This window comes from Capsicum annuum, chromosome 4 (genome assembly GCF_002878395.1).
Source record: "Capsicum annuum cultivar UCD-10X-F1 chromosome 4, UCD10Xv1.1, whole genome shotgun sequence".
Classification (NCBI taxonomy): domain Eukaryota; kingdom Viridiplantae; phylum Streptophyta; class Magnoliopsida; order Solanales; family Solanaceae; genus Capsicum; species Capsicum annuum.
Window position 1 is genome coordinate 37,255,450 of NC_061114.1, and position 21,439 is coordinate 37,276,888.

The following is a 21,439-nucleotide window of genomic DNA, read 5'->3' on the forward strand; positions in this document are numbered from 1 at the left end:
TGCACCTGCGCCCTGTGATAGACCGCAGGTGCCACCTGCGCCATGCCAAACCGGATGTACAGAGAGCCAGTGGCCACTGACCGCATTTTCTTCTATTTTATCCGGTCTTTGTTTTTAGGATTCTCTTTTGTACTATAAATACCCCTTATGTAATTTTTAGTAAAAGTTATACACTTTTAACACTCAGAAACATATTTTGCTTTCAAGATCCATTTTTGATCTTAGGATTTATCTGTATTGAATTTGATTGATTATTCAGTTTATGGTTGTGGGTTATTATTCATCTTATCATTGTGCTTTCATATTTTTCTTCAAATATGAATGTTATCGATTTCTTCACAATCATGAGCAACTAAAACCCATAGCTAGGGTTGTGGAAACCCTCGCGAATTGATGAAGTAGAGAAAGTGTGATTGTTGATCTAAACTAATACCCATGGTATGCATTGATTTATCTTCATTATGATTGATTTCTTAATGGGTGAACACATTAGGATTCCGCCTAGATATTGCTACTTACTCCAAAAAAGGAGTAGTTACTAGGAAAAGATAAAGACAACAGTAATTTGGGAGTTAATTTTTGATCTATTTTTGCACAATGAAATATAGTGAATGGCCATTAGCCTTCATCTAATAACTTGATACTCAAAAGGTAATAGTTGACTAGGATCAAAATAAGAGTTAGTAACGCGACACCCTGAGACTCATAAGGTAAAAGGTGAAATCCTCCTACTCGTCCAAAAGAATGTAAGAGGTACATAACTTATCAATTCTACATAAAAGGTATTGGGTTGGTTCAACAACGCACGATAAGCCTACGGAGTTGAAATTCCAGGGGGAACACAGTCCTAGTGTTCACTTAAGATTGATTTTCAACCAAGTTAATACTGTTCTTTGCTCGATACTACTACAAACAAATATCCCTCATTTACTTTTCATATTTTCTCCATAGACTTCAACCACTAAGATCTGCGAAGCCATATGTTCCCTTGGGATTTGACCCCAACCTTAGTTGGGTTACTATATCTTGATAGCGACCTTAATATCATCTAAGAGAAGGTGTTTCTTGGACGTTATTGCCTTGTTAACAAAGTCAAAAATCAATTGAAACTCAGTCTTGAATGAGTTCCTATTTACTGTAGCCACAAATTTTCCTTTTACCTTGGATGCATTTGCTAAGAATTCTATTGATGGCAGTTGTTTGGAGATAGTTCTCACTCCATATATAAGAACTTCCAAAATTCTTCCCAGTGTTTCCTTATTTATCTTTATTGTCTTTCCTTGGACCTGTGCAGTCAGATTCATCCCATTTTCTTAGAATTCCAAAGTAAAATAGAATTCCCTGACCATCTCATCAAAACCAGTGGGAATAGGTCTTTCCATGAGATGCATCCAACCTTGATGTTTAACTAGCTCAACTAATTTCACCATACCAGGTTCTGTTACCAAATTTGAATAAAAAATTCTCTGATTTAGCACCTTTTGATTCTTTAAGAACCTGATTCTAACTTCCTTTGATACAACCTTACTTTTATTCCTATTCTTTCTTTTAGTATAAGTGACCACGTATTCTCTTTCATTTACTTTTGTCTTATTTGGGACTAGGTACCTCAAGAGTCAACTGCTTCTCAGTAAAATATCCAGACAATTTTCAATAAATTCTTGGTGTTTTACTGATACTGTTTTTCTTATGATCAACTATGCTCTTTCTTATACTACTTGACAATAACATGAGGCTTTTAGTAACCCAGGTTTCATCCATTACAACACCATCAGGATAGTTTTGAGGATTCAGGGATGATTCCACATCAACAGGTTGAATGATGAAGGAGTGAGACTTTTGAAAAGTAGGAGAAGAAGGATGTTTTTCTAGAAGGTTTGGGAAGGGATTTTTCACAAAGCTAAGTACATGAAAAGGGGTGAGCTGTATCTATTAGGAAGGTCTTTTTCTTACAACGGCTCTTTGGGATTTGTCTTTTCCTTTTTGATAAGAGAACGAGTGGGTGCAGCTAGATTTAAGGGAACAATAAACACAAGAAAGGGTTTTATGGGGGAATAATATATGATCAATATCAGATTTTAGGTGGCTCACCTTCCATTTTAGAATAGGACAACTTGTTTCTTACATCAATACAAGAAGGACATAGCTTTTTCTTAATAAAACAGAAAAAATTTGCACATACATGATACTAACCTGAGAAATGGGACCAGGTACCTCTCTAGTTTGAATGAATCTTCAACTTTGTTCTTGTCACATTTGTCCACCTCCAAAGTTGTTCCCATGGTTGTATACCTACAAAGGTATGATAATAAGTTAGACCAACATATACTTAATTACCAAGTATACCTGCCTCCTGAACATAGCAAGATTTGTGAAGAGACACTGATTCACTTGATAGTAGGTCAGACTAATTTGATCAATCCCAGCATCAAATTGTTATATTCATTAGACCACATCAGACCACGACTTGTTCTGGAAATATTTCTGAGGAATAGGTACTAGACTTGGCATTCTTCAAATGTCTAAAGTTCATTCTGCATTGCTTTGAACTTGACAGTCTCTTTCACATCTTTATGAGCTCATTCTTAGGATAGGAATGCTGAAAAAAGCCATGAGATTTCTAACTTAGGCTCTTGACCATTCCCATATATTGTAAGTAATTTTTGTCCATATTTACCTATTCACATAAGACACTATCACCTTAAAGTTTCTCAGGAAGCAAAATACAATTAATCTTCTATTCATAGCCTTGCGAAATTACATATCAAGAAGATTATTCTAATTGCAAACCCTTTCTCCCTCCTACAGTTACAATCATTTGTTAGAATTGGGAACTTATTTGAGCTTGAGTACCCACTAGGAGGACAGAGGTGTGATTAAATCCTTCTTTGTCCATTTAGGTAATATGAGCTTTTTCATGTTTTCCAAGGACTTAAACCTTTGGGATAGGCGCTACCTTGGTGGACATGTATAACATTTGTTATTCTTGATTTGAGCCAGTTTTGACAGTCTTTTCTCAGGTGTCCATCTCTTTTACAGTGAATGCACAAGGATTTATATGCTTTGTTTTTGACAGTTTGATCAACCTTGACTTTTGACCCAGATGAATGAGTTTTTTGCTGATACACAAGGCCCTTACCATGATGACTTCTTGAACAGTTAGGTTAGAGAGGATTTGTGAGGATGAAGTCCATTGAAGGGATTTTCTGAGTTCTTCCTTTAGACGGACCAAGTACCTTTAACTCCTTATTCTTCTAAAGTGCAGTCATTAAAATCCTTTGAGAATACTCCATTTTTTCTTCAAGCTTAACCTGAATCTTTGAGGCTTCTTTCTTTCTTTTACACTCAGAGTCATCTACTTTCTCCAGTTGACTTACCAAACTTAGATTTTCAAATTTTATCTTAGCAAGCTGTTGCTAAGATTCAAATATATGGAGAGGCAAAGCAATCAGTTCAATCTCATGATCTTCTATTTTTTCTTCTAGAGCATTATTTTTTTCTTTATTATAAGCATCATTTTTTTTTTCAGTTGACTCACCAAATTTAGATTTTCAGATTTTAACTTAGTAACCTGCTCTTCAGTTTCAAATATTTGGGGAGTTAAAGAAATTATGTCAAGTTCTTGACTTTCCACTTTTTCTTTGAGAGCAAATTTTTTCTCAGTCATTTCACACATAGAGTCAATCGGCACTTTTGTAAGCCTTTTTATCTTTCTAGCTGAATAGTTTTCCAAGTTTTCTATAATGTCAGAAAGTGTTACCCCATTTTATTTTGCATCTTCAGTTGACATAAAAGCAAACAAGGAATCAAAGGTCACCTTCTCATCCTCCATAACAAGCATGGAAATATCTGCAAATTTCTCAGGTTCATTAGATTCACTGGAGGAGTCACCTCAACCAGCTAAGGCTTGTTTAACAGCAAGATCAGCTGCATCCTATCTTCTTGATTTTACAGGGACTTGGTCACTATTTTTTCCTTTGTCATATCCAACATTGAGATACTCCCGATGGCCTATTTTGTATATAGGATAATCTTTTATGAAATGCGTAGGACTGCCATATTTGTGAAACACCTCTACAATGATACCTTTTCTGCTGTTACTTCCACTTCTTTGAAACTAGCAACTTTTCCTCATAGCTCTTAACAATTCTTGTTTCCAAAAGTACAACATCAGTGTCTTCTTCACCTGGGTCAGACTCTAAATCCATCAAAGTCAGGAATCTCTCCCTTTTTGAGTCTTTTCCTTCCACCCCCATTTAAGTTATAACAACCATTATAACTAGAACATCTAGGTATAAACCTTTTAGAGTGAACCCACTCTAATACCAATTGTTGGAACCCTTGAGGGTTGCACCATATAGTGAGAGACTAGGTTCCTTAATATCAATCACAAGCGATAGAATAGTAAAAAAACTATGAGGTGATAGAAAATTAAAGGCAATGAAGAAAAGTAACAACATACAAGATTTAACGTGGAAACCTCCTTGCTCAAGGAAGGAAAAACCACTTCTTGCCCTCACAAGCACCAAACAAATCCACTATAATCAACCTCTTGATTACAAACTAGATTTCAGCCTAACTCTAGGCTCCTTTCGCTTGTAACAACTCTACCACAACCTCATTTTGACAACTCTGCCAAGGACCCTCTACACTGATTAACTCTAATTAGTATCAAACTTAGGAAACTCTACCTAAGAACTCTCGATCATAAACAAAACAAGACATTACTCTTATATCATAAGTAATTATATTACAAATCAACACTCAAGAACACTCACTCACTCTTTAAACATACTACAAAGATAAGAACATGAGCAATGCTTGAGCAATTTTAAAATGGAGTTTTTGCTGCCTCTTTTCTCTCTTTAGATTTTTGCAAAAACTATTTTATGAAGGAGCATATTTTTTCTTTTATAGGCAAGTGATGATTAGGGCTGAAAAATCATTAGACTAGGTGTTTGATTTAGTACGAGCAGCACCTACAAGTTTATTACACAAGAGGACAAATATGTGCAGACACGTGGGCTAACTATACTATATGATGCACATCCAATGACCTCATCCCTTGAAGTTAGCTGATCATCATCGAAAATACATATAGCACTCATCAAAAATACTTATAAGGTTTAAACACAATATGGCGCCCCCAAACCAATGATCTTTGAAAAAATATAAAATGGTCTTGTGAATATTAGAATGTGGTTAGCTATATCTTATCAGCAAGAATGGATTCTCAATTTTAAATTATAAAGATTGAATTAAGCATCAAGGTTCACATAGATAAAGGACTCCAGGAAGTCCATGGCATTAATGCCCTTAAAATAACACAAGCAAAATATTGGCTTCACAAAGTAAGGTGTTCTCTAGTTAAAAAGGAGAACTCAACATTTCAATATCAAGGGAGAAGCTAGTCCATATCAAAAAAAAAACAAAAAGGAAACTTATCATGAGGTTAGAGATTTTGAGTCCCAAATATTAAAAGAACCAATACTCCACTCAAGACTTACTTTTTGATTACATAGCAATACCCAATGACACAACCAATGCCAAGGACTATGGGTAAGCTAGAGAGAGTTTAAAGAATAAGAACTTGAGGAATAATCAGGGAAGTAGTAAGCAAGTGAGCACATACATGGCAGATTGATCCCCATCAACCGTAATTCAAGACCTAAGGTCCACTTGACATCGGAGAAAATCCTTTGAGTTCCACTACAAGGGTATAAAGTTGATAAATAGCTTATGTGGGAAGAGACCCATCCCTCTAAAAAAATGCTACACTCTAAAAGTATGAAATAGAAATCCAAACTTGGTAGTATAATAACCTATAAGAATTTTTCATAAAGGGATCCCCTTGAAAAATAAGAGAGACATGAGGCTGGGAATCCCAATATAGACAAAGACCAATTAATTTGGTCTTTTACACAAATAATAGAGAAAGATGAGTTAGTAATAAATTATCGATAAGGAGTTATCCCATTATCACTATAAGTGTAACGCCTCAAATCTGGTACTCGGAATGCTACTCGATGCTCATGACCCCGAAGGACCACAAGCTAACCCATAACTGATATTTGTACCTGTATACTGCATAAAATACTGAAAAATATGGAAACATGAACTGAAAGGCCATAAGTTTCACCTATCTAAAGTAAAACATAACATCTGAAAAGGGGTATGAAATACCCAATACAATTGAAATAACTTTCTGAAAATAATAGTCTGGAAAGCCTCTAACTGACTGAACTGTTTGAGTAAGGAGTTGATGGTACATGTCCCCAACTAACACCAAGTAATAAACTAATTAATGAGATAATAGAAAAATAATCATGTCCTTGAAGGATGAGGACTCCCTGCTAACTCTGACTGCTGATATCTGGAATCTACAAATGCTCTGGAGCTCGTGTCTCTGAACCTATGGTATAAGACACCATAGCACAAATGCATCAGTACTTTGAATGTACTGGTATGTAAGTGAGGTAGGTTGAATGCATGGGGTTCATATGTATGAACAATACTGGCTAACTGACTAATATGAACATGAGAATACATGCATGCATACATAGAAACTATATCTGAAATCATGATAACATGAGTATGCTGATGACTAACATGTCTAATGACTGAATTATAATAACTGATAACATGGGTGACTGTATCTGACAGCCCTGAATCTAATAGAACTAGCTGAGTTCTGTACTGTATCTGAGTTGGCTGTATCTGAGAGTCCTGAATTCTGAAGAACTATCTGAGTTCTTTTATTAAGATTGATAGTGAGACTGTGGGAGATAGTCATCTAACCGACATGCCCCAAATGATGTATTATAGCTGAATTGGGGTCCAATCTCTTCCCTGATTGGAAGAGTGTCAATACCGTACTACTGGTAAAGAAAATATGTGAGTGCCTCTAATATAATAGGTAACTCCAGTGATAACGGTGGGAACCCTTCTATAATAGGTTAATCCACCTCATCTACCCTCATATAGCAGGCTACGATATCTCAACCTATGATGGATACATAGTTTTAAAACGCAAAGATTTCTTCTAAGAATCACACCCTCATATAACAAGTGAGTTCCCATCCTTGGGTTCACTCGGTGCTAATTTCTACTCCCATATGAATAGACACTGAACATGATTAACTGAACTGACTGGACTGAGTTACTGAATTTCATTGACTGACGAAAATACTACTGATATCTGATAACTGACTGAGTTTATGAGATCCTGCAGATTTCTTGAGTCATAAGACTGTCTGAAGTCTAAGGAACATAGTTTGACTAAGAGTATCGTGAAATCATGACATGGCTCTAGGCACACAACTAATGTTTTGGGTACGAGTACCCCAGGACTCGATGGAAGGAAACTGACCAAGCATAACTTACTTGAACATATAACTAACATCATAATCCATAATACATTTATAGAAGCATTTCATCAAAACATGTGAATGGCATAACTTGTACATACATGGGGATTTCATGGTATCATGCTAGTAAGGCATTTTTCCTTCATCTAGGAATTTAATCAAACACATTGTAGGTATGGTACATGTAAACATCATTGTACAATAATTAAACATCATGGTTCAATTCTATTTTCATCATTTAAGGGTTTAGTCAAAGGTTTGTACAAGTCTGTATCTATAATAATTTCATCCACATAGAATTTATCACCCAACATGGAGTAGAATTCAATTTCTCATTATCCACATGAACAAGAGCTGCCCAATCATGAAATTTATAAGAAAATCTATAAATTTAAATTTATAAAAAGGATTCTTGGGCTTCATGGACAAAAGGAGTCCATGAATGAACACTATGCATACCTGGGTTGAGTTTTTTTGTTGTTCTTGAACTTGAGGGATTTGAATCTCTTAGTTTCTTGTAGAAGATTTGGATTCTTGTTCTTGAGGATTAATTTCAGAGAGAAACCCTAATGTTGTTGTTGAAATAATATTGAACAAATGGGTAGAAATCGGATATAACTGAGTTTATATAAGTGGATGGTAAATGACCAAAATACCCCTGCTAAAATGACTTAAAAAAATTAAATGGGACCTGCGACGGTCCGGCAGTGGGTTGATGGTCCATCGACTCTAGACGTCGCTTCTAGGCAGAATAGGGTCTCATTGTTTTGGCTGCGATGGCTTGGTCACCTGTCCGTCGCATGTTCGACGGTCCATCAACCTGATCGTTGCACCTTATCCAGAAGGTGGCCTCACTGTTTCCCTTGCGACGGCCTGAGCGATGGTCCATTGCCAGTCCGACGGTCCACCGACCTGAGCCATTGCTCCTAGAAATAAGGTAGTTCTCATTGCCTTGCTGTGATGATCGTGGGTGATGGCCCGTCGCTAGTCCGACGGTCCGTCGACCTTACCGTCGCATCGGGGATTTTATTGCCTTCTGTATTTTGGCCATAACTTTCTCCTTTGATGTCGGATTTTGACGAAATTTGTATCGTTAGAAAGCTAATTCAATTTCTCACATGAAAAAAGTAAAAATATTAAAAATACCACGTGTACAAAAGTGGATTTATCTTTCAAGGAAAGCTTCTAAAATTCTTGAGACGATTTTAAGTTAGGAAAAAGTATGGGGTATTACAATATGTCTCCCTTGAGAACATTCGTCCTCGAATGAGACTGGGAGTGAGGGGAGAATATAACCAACATGCATACCAAATATAATCTCATGACTGACATGACTGATAACTGAATATATCATACTAAATATTTATATCTAATGCAGGTGTAACTGATTCATGAATGCATGACTGGATGTTCTCAGGAACTAAATTTCTCATGATGAGAATGCATGTATGATGCATAATTTATAACTGAACTGATAAATGAATGCAAGACTGAATATGTAATGGTTCTTGGTACCAAGTTTGCGTTGAACACTGAACATAAAACTGAGTAAGCTTAATGAGAAATATTACCTTGAGTTTGATCTGAGTTGGCGGAGAAGAGGTGAGGATACTTGGTACTCATGTCTGCTTCTGCTTCCCAAGTAGCTCCCTCGACGGACTAATTTTGCAACAGAACTATAACTAGAGGGACTTTTTTGTTCCTCGGTCTATGAGTCTGATAGTCTAGGATTTTAACTGGAATCTCTTTATAAGAGAGGCTATTCTGAACATCAATGCTCTGAATAAGGACTATAACTAATGGGTCACCTATGCACTTCTTGAGCAAAGAGGCACGGAAGACTGAGTGAACTGAGGCTAGGTCTGAAGAAAAATCAAGCTCATAAGCTACCTTACCAAAGAGACTGAGAATCTTGGAGGTACCGATATATCAGGGACTGGGCTTTTCCTTCTTACCAAATCACTTCACTCCCATTATGGGAGAGATCTTTAGGTAGACAAAATCACCAATCTCAAACTTGAGATCTTTTCTATGAACATCTGTATAAGACTTCTGTCGGCTCTGAGCAGCCCAGAGTCTTTCTATGATCAACTAAACCTTCTTTAAGGCATCGAATACTAAGTCAGGCCCTATGACTGAGTCCTCACTAACTTTGAACCAATAAATTAGAGATTTATATCTTCTACCATAGAGAGCTTCAAATGGAGACATATGAATACTGGAATGATAGCTGTTGTTGTATGCAAATTCAATCAAAGGCAAGTGGCCATCCCAACTTCTCTTGAAAGCAATTGCACACGCACACAACATATCTTCTAAAGTCTGAATGGTCCTTTCTACTTGACTATCTGTCTGAGGATGAAAGGTTGTACTGAGATGAACTTGGGTACCAGGACCCTTTTGGAATGTTTTCCAGAAATGAGAGGTAAACTGGGTACCTCTATCTGAGATAATAGATAACAGAACACCGTACAATCTGAACAACTCTCTAATGTCAATCTTGGAATAATCCTCGGCTAAATAAGAGGTATGAACTGGAATGAAATGAGATGATTTGGCCATTTTGTCCACAATAACCCAAACTGAATCATGATGATAACGAGTCCGAGGCAAACCCATCACGAAGTCCATGTTTACTTTTTCCCACTTCTAAGTAGGAATGGTGAACTCCTGCATGGACCAACTAGGCTTTTGATGCTCTATCTTAACTTGCTGACATGTAAAGCACTTAGCTACAAACTTTGAAATATCTCTCTTTATCCCACTCCACCAATAGATTTCCCCCAAGTCGCGGTACATCTTTGTGGCCCCTGGATGAATAGAGTAGCATGAATCGTGCACTTCTATAAGAATTTGCTGCCTTAAGTTATCTACACCCGAAACACAGAGATGACCCTGTCAACGAAGGACACCATCTCTCTCTTGGGAGAAAACCTCCACTTTATGATCCTTGACTGACTCTTTCAACTTGACTAAATTGGGATCTCTATCTTGCTTTTCTTACACCTTGGAAACTGGAGATGATTCTGAACTACTCTAAACCCATACATCACCCTCTTCTGTATCGACTAAGCGAATGCCTAGTCTGGTAAGATAATGTATTTCCTGAGCTAACTTCTTCTTACTATCATCTATATGAGCAATACTACCTATAGACAATCTACTGAGAGCGTTGGCCACTACATTAGCCTTTCCTGGATGATAGAGGATGCTCAAGTCATAACCTTTCAAGAGCTCTAACCACCTTCTCTAATGAAGATTGAGATATTTTTGAGAAAAGATATACTAAAGACTCTTATGATTTGTGAAGATATCTACATGAACTCCGTACAGATAATGCCTCCAAATCTTCAAGGCAAAGACTACGGCGGCTAACTCAAGATCATGAGTAGGATAATTCTTCTCATAGGGTTTAAGTTGTCTGGAGGAGTAGGCTATGACCTTACTATGCTGTATGAGGACACAACCTAAAACTACTCTGGATGTATCACAATACACTACGAACCCATCTGAACCATCTAGAAGAGCTAGAACTGGAGCTGAGGTGGGTTGAGTCTTCAACTCCTGAAAACTCTTCTCGTAAGGATCTGACCACTGAAACTTGACTTTTTTCTGAGTCAGTTTGGACATAAGGGATCCAATAAAAGAAAATCCCTCAACAAACCATCTATAATATCCAGCCAAACCCAAGAAACTCCTAATATCTGATGAAGGGATAGGGCGAGGCCAGTTTTTTACTGCTGTGGTCTTTTGAGGATCTACTCTAATGCCATCACCGGAAATAATGTGACCAAGAAATGCTACTAACCTTAGCCAAAAGTTGCACTTACTAAATTTGGCGAATAGTTGTTGATCTCTAAGAGTCTGAAGTACTATCCTGAGATGGTCTGCATGATCGCGCTCACTGTGGGAATAGACCAGAATATCATCTATGAAGACTATGATGAACATGTCCAAGTACTACTTGAACACATGGTTTATCATGGTTCATCAAGTCCATGAAAGCGGCTGGGACATTAGTAAGACCAAATGATATGACTAGAAATTCGAAGTGATCATACCGAATTTGAAAAGTTGTTTTCTAAATGTCACATTCCCTAACTCTGAGCTGTTGATAGCCGAATCTGAGATCTACCTTAGAGAAATAACTGGCACCCTGAAGTTGGTCAAACAAGTCATTGATTCTGTGAAGAGGATACTTGTTCTTGACCGTGACCTTATTGAGTTGACGATAGTCTATATATATTCTGAGAGAACCCTCTTTCTTGCGTACAAATAATACTGGAGCACCCCACGGGGAAATGCTGGGTCTAATAAATCCCTTATCTAAGAGATCCTTCCACTGTTTTTCAGTTCTTTGAGTTCTGCTGGTGCCATTCTATTTGGTGAAATAGAGATAGGCTGAGTATCTAGTAGAAGATTAATGCCGAAGTCTATTTCCCTTTCAGGAGGAATTCCTAAAAGATCTTCGGGAAAGATATCTAAATATTTATTCACTATTGAGACTGATTCAAGACTGGGAGTCTCAGAACAGGAATCCTTAACATGAACAAGATATAGACACATCCCTTAGATATCAATTTCCTTGCCCAAAGGTAGGAAACAAGCTAACCTCTGAAAGTGGATACACTACCCTTCTACTCTAGGACGGGTTCATTTGGGAACTAAAACTGGACTATTTTGTTTCTGTAGTTGACTATGGCATAGCAGGAATGAAGCTAATTCATGCCGAGAATGACATCAAAATCAGTCATCTCTAATTCGACTAAGTCTGCTGAAGTGACTTTCTGAAATATCATAACCGAGCAGTTCCTGTATACCCGCTGGGCTATGATGATTTTACCCACTGGGGTAGAGATTGAAAAGGACTTTGCTAGAATTTTAGGACTAACTCTGAAATTGACTCTATATAAGGAGTGACAAAAGATAAAGAAGCTCTTGGATCTAGCAAAGTGTAAACATGCACATAAAAGATCTGTAACGTACCATTAACTACATCAGGAGAATTTTTCTGATCTTGCTGGGACTGGAAAGCATAGAGTCTATTTAGGCATTGCCCACTAGTAGCACTGGAAGTGGCACCCTGCTTATTTGGGCGATCGAACTAAGTCGAGGAGCAATTCTGTTGACCTTAAGGACCTGACTGAGGACAGTCTCTAAATCTGTGGCTTCGCATGCCACATCCAAAACAAATACTACTGCTAGCTCTGCAAATATCCTGATGGTGCTTGCCATAAGTCTGGTAAAGAGGATAGGTGCGGGCGATGCTAACACTGCCCTGGGACTTAGAGCCTGGTGCTCTATCTTTGTAACCCTCTCTAAACTTAGGAACTTGTGCACTAGCTGAAGAAGAAGATGGAACTGATGACTTAGGACGAAACTAAGAATGGTTTCCTCCTTCTGACTTAGGCTGAGCAAATTTGAAACTACCTGTCTTCGCTCTTTTATTCTGTTTCTTCCTTATCTTAATCTTCTACTCCTCTATCTGCTGAGCATGAGTCATGAGCCTGGCTAAAGTCATATTACTATTCAGTATAGCGGATCTATACTTATTAACCACGCTATCATTCACTCCTAAAATGAACTTACTCATCCTTGACCTACTATCTGCAACCACATAAGGGGCATATCGGGTTAATTGAGTAAACTTAAGAGAATACTCTTTCACTGTCATATTGCCCTGCCTGAGGTTGATGAATTCTAGTACCTTAGATTCTCTAAGCTCTAGGGGAAAGAATCTATCAAGAAAAGCAGAAGCAAACTCCTTTCACTCAACTGGCCCTGCATTATCTGCCCTCTCTGACTTCCACTGCTTAAACCAAGTGTGAGCAACATCCTGCAACTAATATACAACTAGCTCAGCACTCTCAATAGCTGACACCCTCATTATGTCTGTAACCTTCTGAACTTGATCTAGGAATTCCTGAGGGTCCTCATCTTTCTTAAACGCAAGAAAGGATGGAGAATATATTCAGGTAAAGTCTCGAATCCTAGCTGCAGTTGAATTGGCCACTGGGTTGGCCAAAACGATAGCCGGTCATTTATTTCAAGCAACAACTGACTGAGCAAGAGTAGTGAATGCAGCTCTAAACTCTGCATGAGAAACATGTTCGTCTAAGGGATTTCCTTGAATAAGCTGGGTTCTTCTCTTAGTAGGCATGTTCTGAAATAAAGAGAAGAAATGGATTAGCTTGAGAGATCGACTGGAGATTATTCTCACTGGCACGACATAAATACTGAAAGAAGGGAAACTGTTCCTACAACATCTTATAGCCTCCTTCACATAAATGTGGCGCCCAACACACTCATGCACCCCAAATTGAACTTTAGGCTCTGATACCAAGTTCGTAACACCCCAAATTGAGCTTTCAGACTTTCTAGGACTCTATTGAACTTTAGGCTCTGATACCAAGTTCGTAACACCCTAAATCTGGTACTCGGAATACTACATGGTGCTCACGACCCTAAAGGACCACAAGCTAACCCATGACTGACATCTGTACCTGTATACTGCATAAAATATTGAATAATGCGAAAATATAAACTGAAAGACCATAAGGTTCACATATCTGAAGTAAAACATAACATCTAAAAAGGGGTATGAAATACCTAAAACAACTGAAATAACTGTCTGAACATAATATTCTAGAAAGCCTCTAACTGATTGAACTGTTTGAGTAAGGAGTTGATGGAACATGTCCCCAACTAATTTCAACTAATAAACTAATTAATGAGATAATAGAGAAATAATCATGTACTCGAAGGATGAGGACTCCCTGCTAATTCTGGCTGCTGATATCTGGAATTTACTGATACTCTAGAGCTCGTGTCTTTGAACCTATGGTATAAGACATCATAGCGCAAATGTATCAGTACTTTGAATGTACTGGTATGCATGTGAGATCGGCTGAATTCATGGGGTTCATATGCATGAACAATACTGGCTAACTGACTAATATTAATGTGAGAATACATGCACGCATACATAGTAACTATATCTGAAATCATGATAACATGAGTATGTTGATGACTAACATGACTAATGATGTTGATGACTAACATGACTAAATTTTGATAACTGATAACATGGGTGACTATATCTGACAGTCCTGAATCTGATGGAACTAGCTGAGTTCCATACTGTATCTGAGTTAGCTGTATCTGACAGTCCTGAATTCTAAAGAACTATCTGAGTTCTTTTACTGAGACTGATACTGAGACTGTGAAAGGTATTCATCTAACCGACATTCCCCAAATAATACATTATAGCTGAATTGGGGTCCATTCTATGCCCTGATTGGAAGGGTGTCAATACCGCACCACTGGTAAGGACAACATATGAGTGACCCTAATATAACAGTGAGAACGGTGTGAAGCCTCCTATAACAAGTTAAGCCACCTTATTTACCCTTATATAGTAGGTTATGATGTCTCAACCTATGCTGGCTATATAGTTCTGAAATGCAAGGATTTCTTCTAAGAATCACACCCTCATATAACAGGTGAGTTCCCATTCTTGAGTTCACTCGGTGCTAATTCCTACTCCCATCTGAATAGACACTGAACATGATAAACTGAACTGACTAGACTGAGTTACTGAATTTCATTGACTGACGAAAATACTACTGATATCTGATAACTGATTGAGTTCATGAGATCCTGGAGATTTTCTGAATCATAAGACTGTCTGAAGTCTAAGGAACATAGTTTGACTAAGAGTATCGTGAAATCATGACATGGCTCTAGGCACACAGCTAATGTTTTGGGTACGAGTACCCCCAGGACTCGATGGAAGGAAACTGACCAAGCATAACTTACTTGAACATATAACTAACATTATAATCCATAATACATTTATAGAAGCATTTCATCAAAACATGTGATAGGCATAACTTGTACATACATGAGAATTTCATGGTATCATACTTGTTAGGCACTTTTCCTTCATCTAAGTATTTAATCAAACATATTGTAGGCATGGTACATGTACACATTATTGTACAATAATTAAACATCATGGTTCAATTCTATTTTCATCATTTAATGGTTTAGTCATAGGTTTGCATGAATCTGTATCTATAATAATTTAACCCACATAGAATTTATCACCCAACATGGAGTAGAATTCAATTTCTCATTATCCATATGAACAAGAGCTGCCCAATCATGAAATTTATAAGAAAATCCATAAACTTGAATTTAGAAATGGGATTCATGGGCTTCATGAATGAAAGGAGTCCATGAATGAACACTATGCATACCTGGGTTAGTTTTCTTGATGTTCTTGAACTTGAGGGATTTGAATCTCTTAGTTTCTTGGAGAAGATTTGGATATTTGTTCTTGAGGATTAATTTTAGAGAGAAACCCTAATGTTGTTATTGAAATAATAATGAACAAATGGGCAGAAATTTAATATAATTGGGTATATATAAGTGGGTGGTAAATGATCAAAATATCCCTGTTAAAACGACTTAAAAAAAATGAACGGGACCTGCAATGGTGGGTGCGACGGTCCATCGCTAGGTTGACGGCCTGTCAGCCCTGACCGTCGCTTCTAGGCAGAATAGGGTCTCACTATTTTGGCTACGACGGCTTGGGTGATGGTCCGTCGCAGGTTCGACGGTCCGTCTACCTGACTGTCGTTCCTTATCCAGAAGGTGGCCTCATTGTTTCCCTTGCGACGGCCTGAGCGACGGTCCGTCGCTAGTCCGACGGTCCGCCGGCCTGGGCCGTACCGTCGCTTATAGAAAAAAGGTAGCTCTCACTGCCTTGCTGCGACGGTTATGGGCAACGATCCTTCGCTAGTTCGACGGTTCATCAGCCTCACCGTCGCATCGGGGCGGCTTTACTGCCTTCTGTATTTTGTCCATAACTTTCTCCTCTGATATCGGATTTTGACAAAATTGATATCGTTGGAAAGCTAATTCAATTTTCCACGTGAAAAAAAAAGTGAAAATCTTAAAAATACCACGTGTGCAAAAGTGAATTTATCTTTCAAGGAAAGCTTCTAACATTCTTGAGACAATTTCAAATTAGGAAAAAGTACGGGGTATTACAGTAAGTAAAATATAGAAATTTGTATCTCAACACAAGTTGCTTTGAGCTTTTAGAGAAAAAGGTGCAACGAAATAAGACTATTTTAGATCAAAAGTATTATGATGGATTAAACAATTTAGCTAATTTAAACTCGCTTGGAAACGATTGTTAAGAGGGAGTAAAATAAAGCAAATAGAAGTAACAAGTAAATTGTTCAAGCATAAATAAAAATAAAATGTGATGATGCAAAAAATATTCTTTATTCCAAATGACGAAATAGATTTTTCATATTTGATACTCCATATAAGGAGTCAAAAATTACAAAACAGCTCTCAAGAAATATGATATACATTTAGTGTTGATAAAAAAGTAAAGGGTTGAGTTAGAAATGTTGTTTTTCAGAAAGTAGAAGCTTCATCTTCTTCCATGCCTCGATGACACCAAAATAAGGCATTTGATAATTTTATTAGCCTGGAATATGAGCCTTACATAGGAGAGCAATAGATTTATGGGGACACTTTTTTTAGATTGACCAAAAGCACAGAACAGCTCTGACACCACCGTGACATAAGAGAAGTACAGAACGACTCTGACACCACTGAGACACAAGAGAAGGTATAATCTCTGAGCGGCTATTGACTTCACACTCTACACTAAGCTCATATACCTTGATGTCACAAGCGGGGAACGGTGAATTTACACATAAAGATATAAAGGTATGCAAGGATAAATGTTGACAAGCCCATTCCCCCTAACCTTTCCCTATGTCATATGATTTTTTCGGCAAAGAGGAACAAGAGAATAATTAGCATGGAGAAAGAGCCTGATCATTCTGCCTCTTCCCTCATAAAAGGAGATGAAGTGCATCAAGTTTTTTTTAACTTACCTTTCGTGCAATGCATGGCCATGGTGAATAAGATCTCAATATCAAGAACCCAATAAATTTAGTATGCCAGAGAAACACCAAGTCATAAAATGCACCTTCAAGTGATTGTCTCTACCACTTCTACCACCTTTAACCCAAAACTTATAGCTACTTCCTCATTCTCTCCAGTGCCTAAATATTTGATAGATAACCTGAATGCCAAGGTCAAAAAGAGGAAAAGAGTTGGTTGGGAAAGAAGTTCAATCAGAAGATAGATCCATCCATGAAAGATAATTTTCTCTTATCTTTTCTAGAACACATGAGTGATGATGAAGATGTACAAAAAAACAGGGAGGAGAAGAGCTTCTATGGGAAAAAAGTCATTAAATGATCGCAAAAAACCACTTTGACTACCACCCATGGATGAAAACCACATGGCGATATACTCATTAAACTCAAAGATCGACTTTAATTGACTACCAATGGTCAAAGGCCACATAGCCATTAAAGATAAGATCAGAAGCACATGAACAAGAAGTTTACAAAAATCAAAGTGTCTGAAGTAACTCTTTGGATCCGGTGAAAAGATTATTGGGAAACCGTGAAAGATCTTCTTTAGATCCTTTTAAATTAAAAAGACAATTTGAAAACTCAAAATAGAAACTTTAATCTTTTATTATTTATAAAAATTTACAAGTGAGAAATGCAAAATTCGCCTACAGTAAAAGCTAAAATAAAAAAAGCCCACTCATTACCATCGCCTTCAGCTAGTACGTCAGAATTAGAGCATTCTTCCTCGGATGTAGATATAAGGAGGGTAGGATATAAAGCCTTTAAGAAAAGTCTAATACGTTGTGAGACACAATGATCTTCTCACTAATATACATACACCCCACCATAACATTCTCAAAGGTCTAAAGTCGAGCCGCCTGTGAATCATATAGGCCTTATGCAAAATGGCCCTATAACGTCAAAGTTGGAACTCTAGCATATCAAAATTGATCTTCTCCTTAAGCCTTCAAATCTCTAATTTTTAATAACTCAGTAACTTCACAGAAGTTCTCATACCACTAGTGCTTAGAGGCCCAAACTTGAGCAGACATATCCTCTTAGTGAGAACAGACTGGCCCTGAATAAGAGGCTCAATTTTTTGGCCTGAGATGCACCTAGGTTTTGAAAGTATGTCACCTTTTAGTGTGAATTATCTACCTTAGATAAACCTCTCTCTTTCCCTTGACAACAAAAATCCTAGTGTCTAAAATCGTGATTTTACAATAGCAATTATCTATGAATGCCAAAATAAGCAATTCTCATCTGAAGAACATCACTCTATGATGAGAGCTTATTCTTCCCCTGAAGGATATGTTGAAGGCTCTCAATAGTAAGCAATTGATCTTGTATCGGGAAAATTTGTGGAAAAAACCTTATTAAGGAAGAAATACAGAAGAGAAAGAGTTTGGAAAGAACTACTAGTTGTGTACCTTAGTAATAGCGTGAGTAAATGTCATTAAGATGACATTCGAGGAGAACTCACCTATTTAGCTCTCTATCACCCTGAGATGCCAAGAGAGATAAATTTATATCCATCCAAATTATCCTTGATCAAAAATCAACTTCCGAGAATACCTTGAGAAGAACCTACCTCCACGAGAAAAGAGCACAAACTAGAACTAGAAAATCACTTGACGAAAAAAGTTAAGCAAGAATGCTCGTGAGAGTCGCTTATGCTCGGATTTTAGAGGAGGGAATATCATGAGCCAAAGAAATCAAGTGACTTGACGGTGAGTCACGCACATGACGAGGCGACACCATCGATCATTTTTTCGCAGAATCCCTCCTCTCAAGTCCAACATTTTGGCCTAGTATAGGACTCCTACATGAATGAAACTTAGTAAGTGGAAGATGGAAAGAGCAAAGTAAGAATCAACGTAAATAACAAGGTCTATTTTCTAAAAATATCTACTATAGATCCAAAATACAGTGATCTGCCACAATGATTTCATCGAAGAAGCCTCCCCATAATGATCCTTGCCATTGAAATCGTTCACCATCAAAGGCCCCCTTCTTCTTGAAGATCACTATGTAAGTCCCTCCTGGGTAGTTTTAAAGTAGTAGAGGAAGAAGAAGTGATTTCCTAGTAAGACAGAATGATGGATCCAACAGATAAACCTAGAAAAGAAACAAGAGTTTGATAATATCCACGAGGACTGGGGAATGATGACTAAGCATGAAGGGGAGAAAAAAGGGACAAACCATAATTTTTTACTTTCCATCCTTGAAGAAAACAATCTTCTTCCACGATCGAGCTACCACATCTAAAATCTTTAGAATTTCCTTAACCCATGCATGGGTTTGTATCGATCAGCGTATCCAAAATCCTCATATTTGGGTGCCTTATCAAGGCTGAAAAAAAGACATTGGAAAATAGGCATGAGTCTATAGACTATATGCAGAAGCATAAAGGATGCAAGAAATGATGCTTACGATGGGTATTCTAGAAGAACATAGGGAAGTTTTTGGTTAAATATATGGCATCCACAAACAACAAACTCATCGATTTAGCCACTGTCACTGGGATCATATAAGCACTTGAATTACCATAATGAACCAATTATACTACACCACCGGGAAACAATCATGGGGAATACAAGAGGAGGAAGAGATCCACTGAGAGATTCTCATTGGTATTGAGTGAAAGAGCATAAAGGCAAGCCATAATCCTCCAAACACTAGGACTGGCCTGGTTGATGTCAAGCTAGAATCTACTGCAATAAGATGCGATCAACTCAATGATTGGGTTCCCAAGGCCGAGGGAAAATAGGTAAGTATAAATGACAAACTGATCAGCTCCGGTCGTCATAATTTTATTTAAATAGCCAGGCACCCTCGGGAAATATTTTTATGAATATACCATCACAATGGATAATGAGTGTGTCTATTTCTTTCATCAAGGAACCCGACTCACATAGGGCTAAATTTGTGATCATTAGGAGTACTTTTGAAGTCGTCAGAAAAGCTGAATAAATCAAGAAATAGCATGTTAACCGAGAGTTTCAAAGATTCAGGAGGCACACCAAAAAGATAAGTGTATTTTAGCAAAAGGGGCAGTGATGTGAATCGAGCCAAAGATAAGAACGAAATATTTTGAACTAAGATGCAAAAAATAAACGATGAGGATCAAAGAAAGGGTTTTTTTTTACTAAGTGGAGCATCAGTTTTGGGATTTTGCATATCAAGAAAGAAAATGTTTCGAGGCTCGGAAAACATGTCAGATATGGCAGAGAGAAGAAATTATTCCATACTTTGAGATACACTGACGTGTCAATCCAGAAACAAAGGGACTATTAATACTGGAAAAAGACCCTCGGGAGTTATGTTAATGGGAAAACGAGACCACTTGTGAGAAAGAAGATCTCGATGGGACTCCATTTTAGTGGAATATCAGGAGAGATATTTTGTGAAGGATATGACCGCGAAGGACGAGAATGACATGGAGAAAATGACAAGAGACAAAAGCATCAAAATACATCAAAAGTGCAGACACATATTGTATCAATCTCTGCAAAATACACTGCCTGACAAATATAATAGATAGAACACACCTGACAAAGCGTCACGGTGTATAGTACTGTAAGGACTTTCTAAAGAAAACCCAATCTGTAGGGACTATTCATCCATTGTACAGAATAAATAGTGATCCCCGACCCTCTCAATTTGTAAATCATCTGGAATCAGGATCTTAGTAATATAGCATACTTTCTTGCGTGTTCTTTAAGTTGTGTCTTTCCTTTACTCCTATCTATGTGTTTTTGCTCTCAAGGCATCCTCACTGACGGAGGACGCCGTTTAGAACCTCGCTACGCCTATTTATTAGTTATGTTTCTTTTACTTGTTTTCCTTACGTTTTATGCTCTATCAATCGTTACTTTTATGCTCTATCAATCGTTGTATATGTATAGAATAACATAAGAAAGGTGTAGTTTGAGAGACCTTCTTCTATCCCAAGATCGTTAACTAAGATCGAAAAATTCAACTAAGAAGAGGAAGCTAGAGAAACTTGGGTATAAAAGAAAATTACTTGAATTGATTTGATTTTTGGTTTTGGATGGTTAAAAATGTGGAAGATCTATCCTATTTATACTAGTCTTTGGATGGTTCTAGAAATTTTTC

At 37.5% G+C, this 21,439-nt stretch overlaps 1 long non-coding RNA gene across 1 annotated transcript; it reads right to left on the minus strand.

The window, feature by feature from the left end:
- Window positions 1-18,704: 18,704 nt before the first annotated feature.
- LOC107868042 lies at window positions 18,705-21,314 on the minus strand. The gene is made up of 3 exons (XR_007054865.1): window positions 19,754-21,314; window positions 19,523-19,672; window positions 18,705-19,438 (listed from the first exon to the last, which is right to left on the minus strand). It is a non-coding gene; the product is annotated as an uncharacterized LOC107868042 (long non-coding RNA).
- Between the last annotated feature and the right edge of the window lie 125 nt (window positions 21,315-21,439).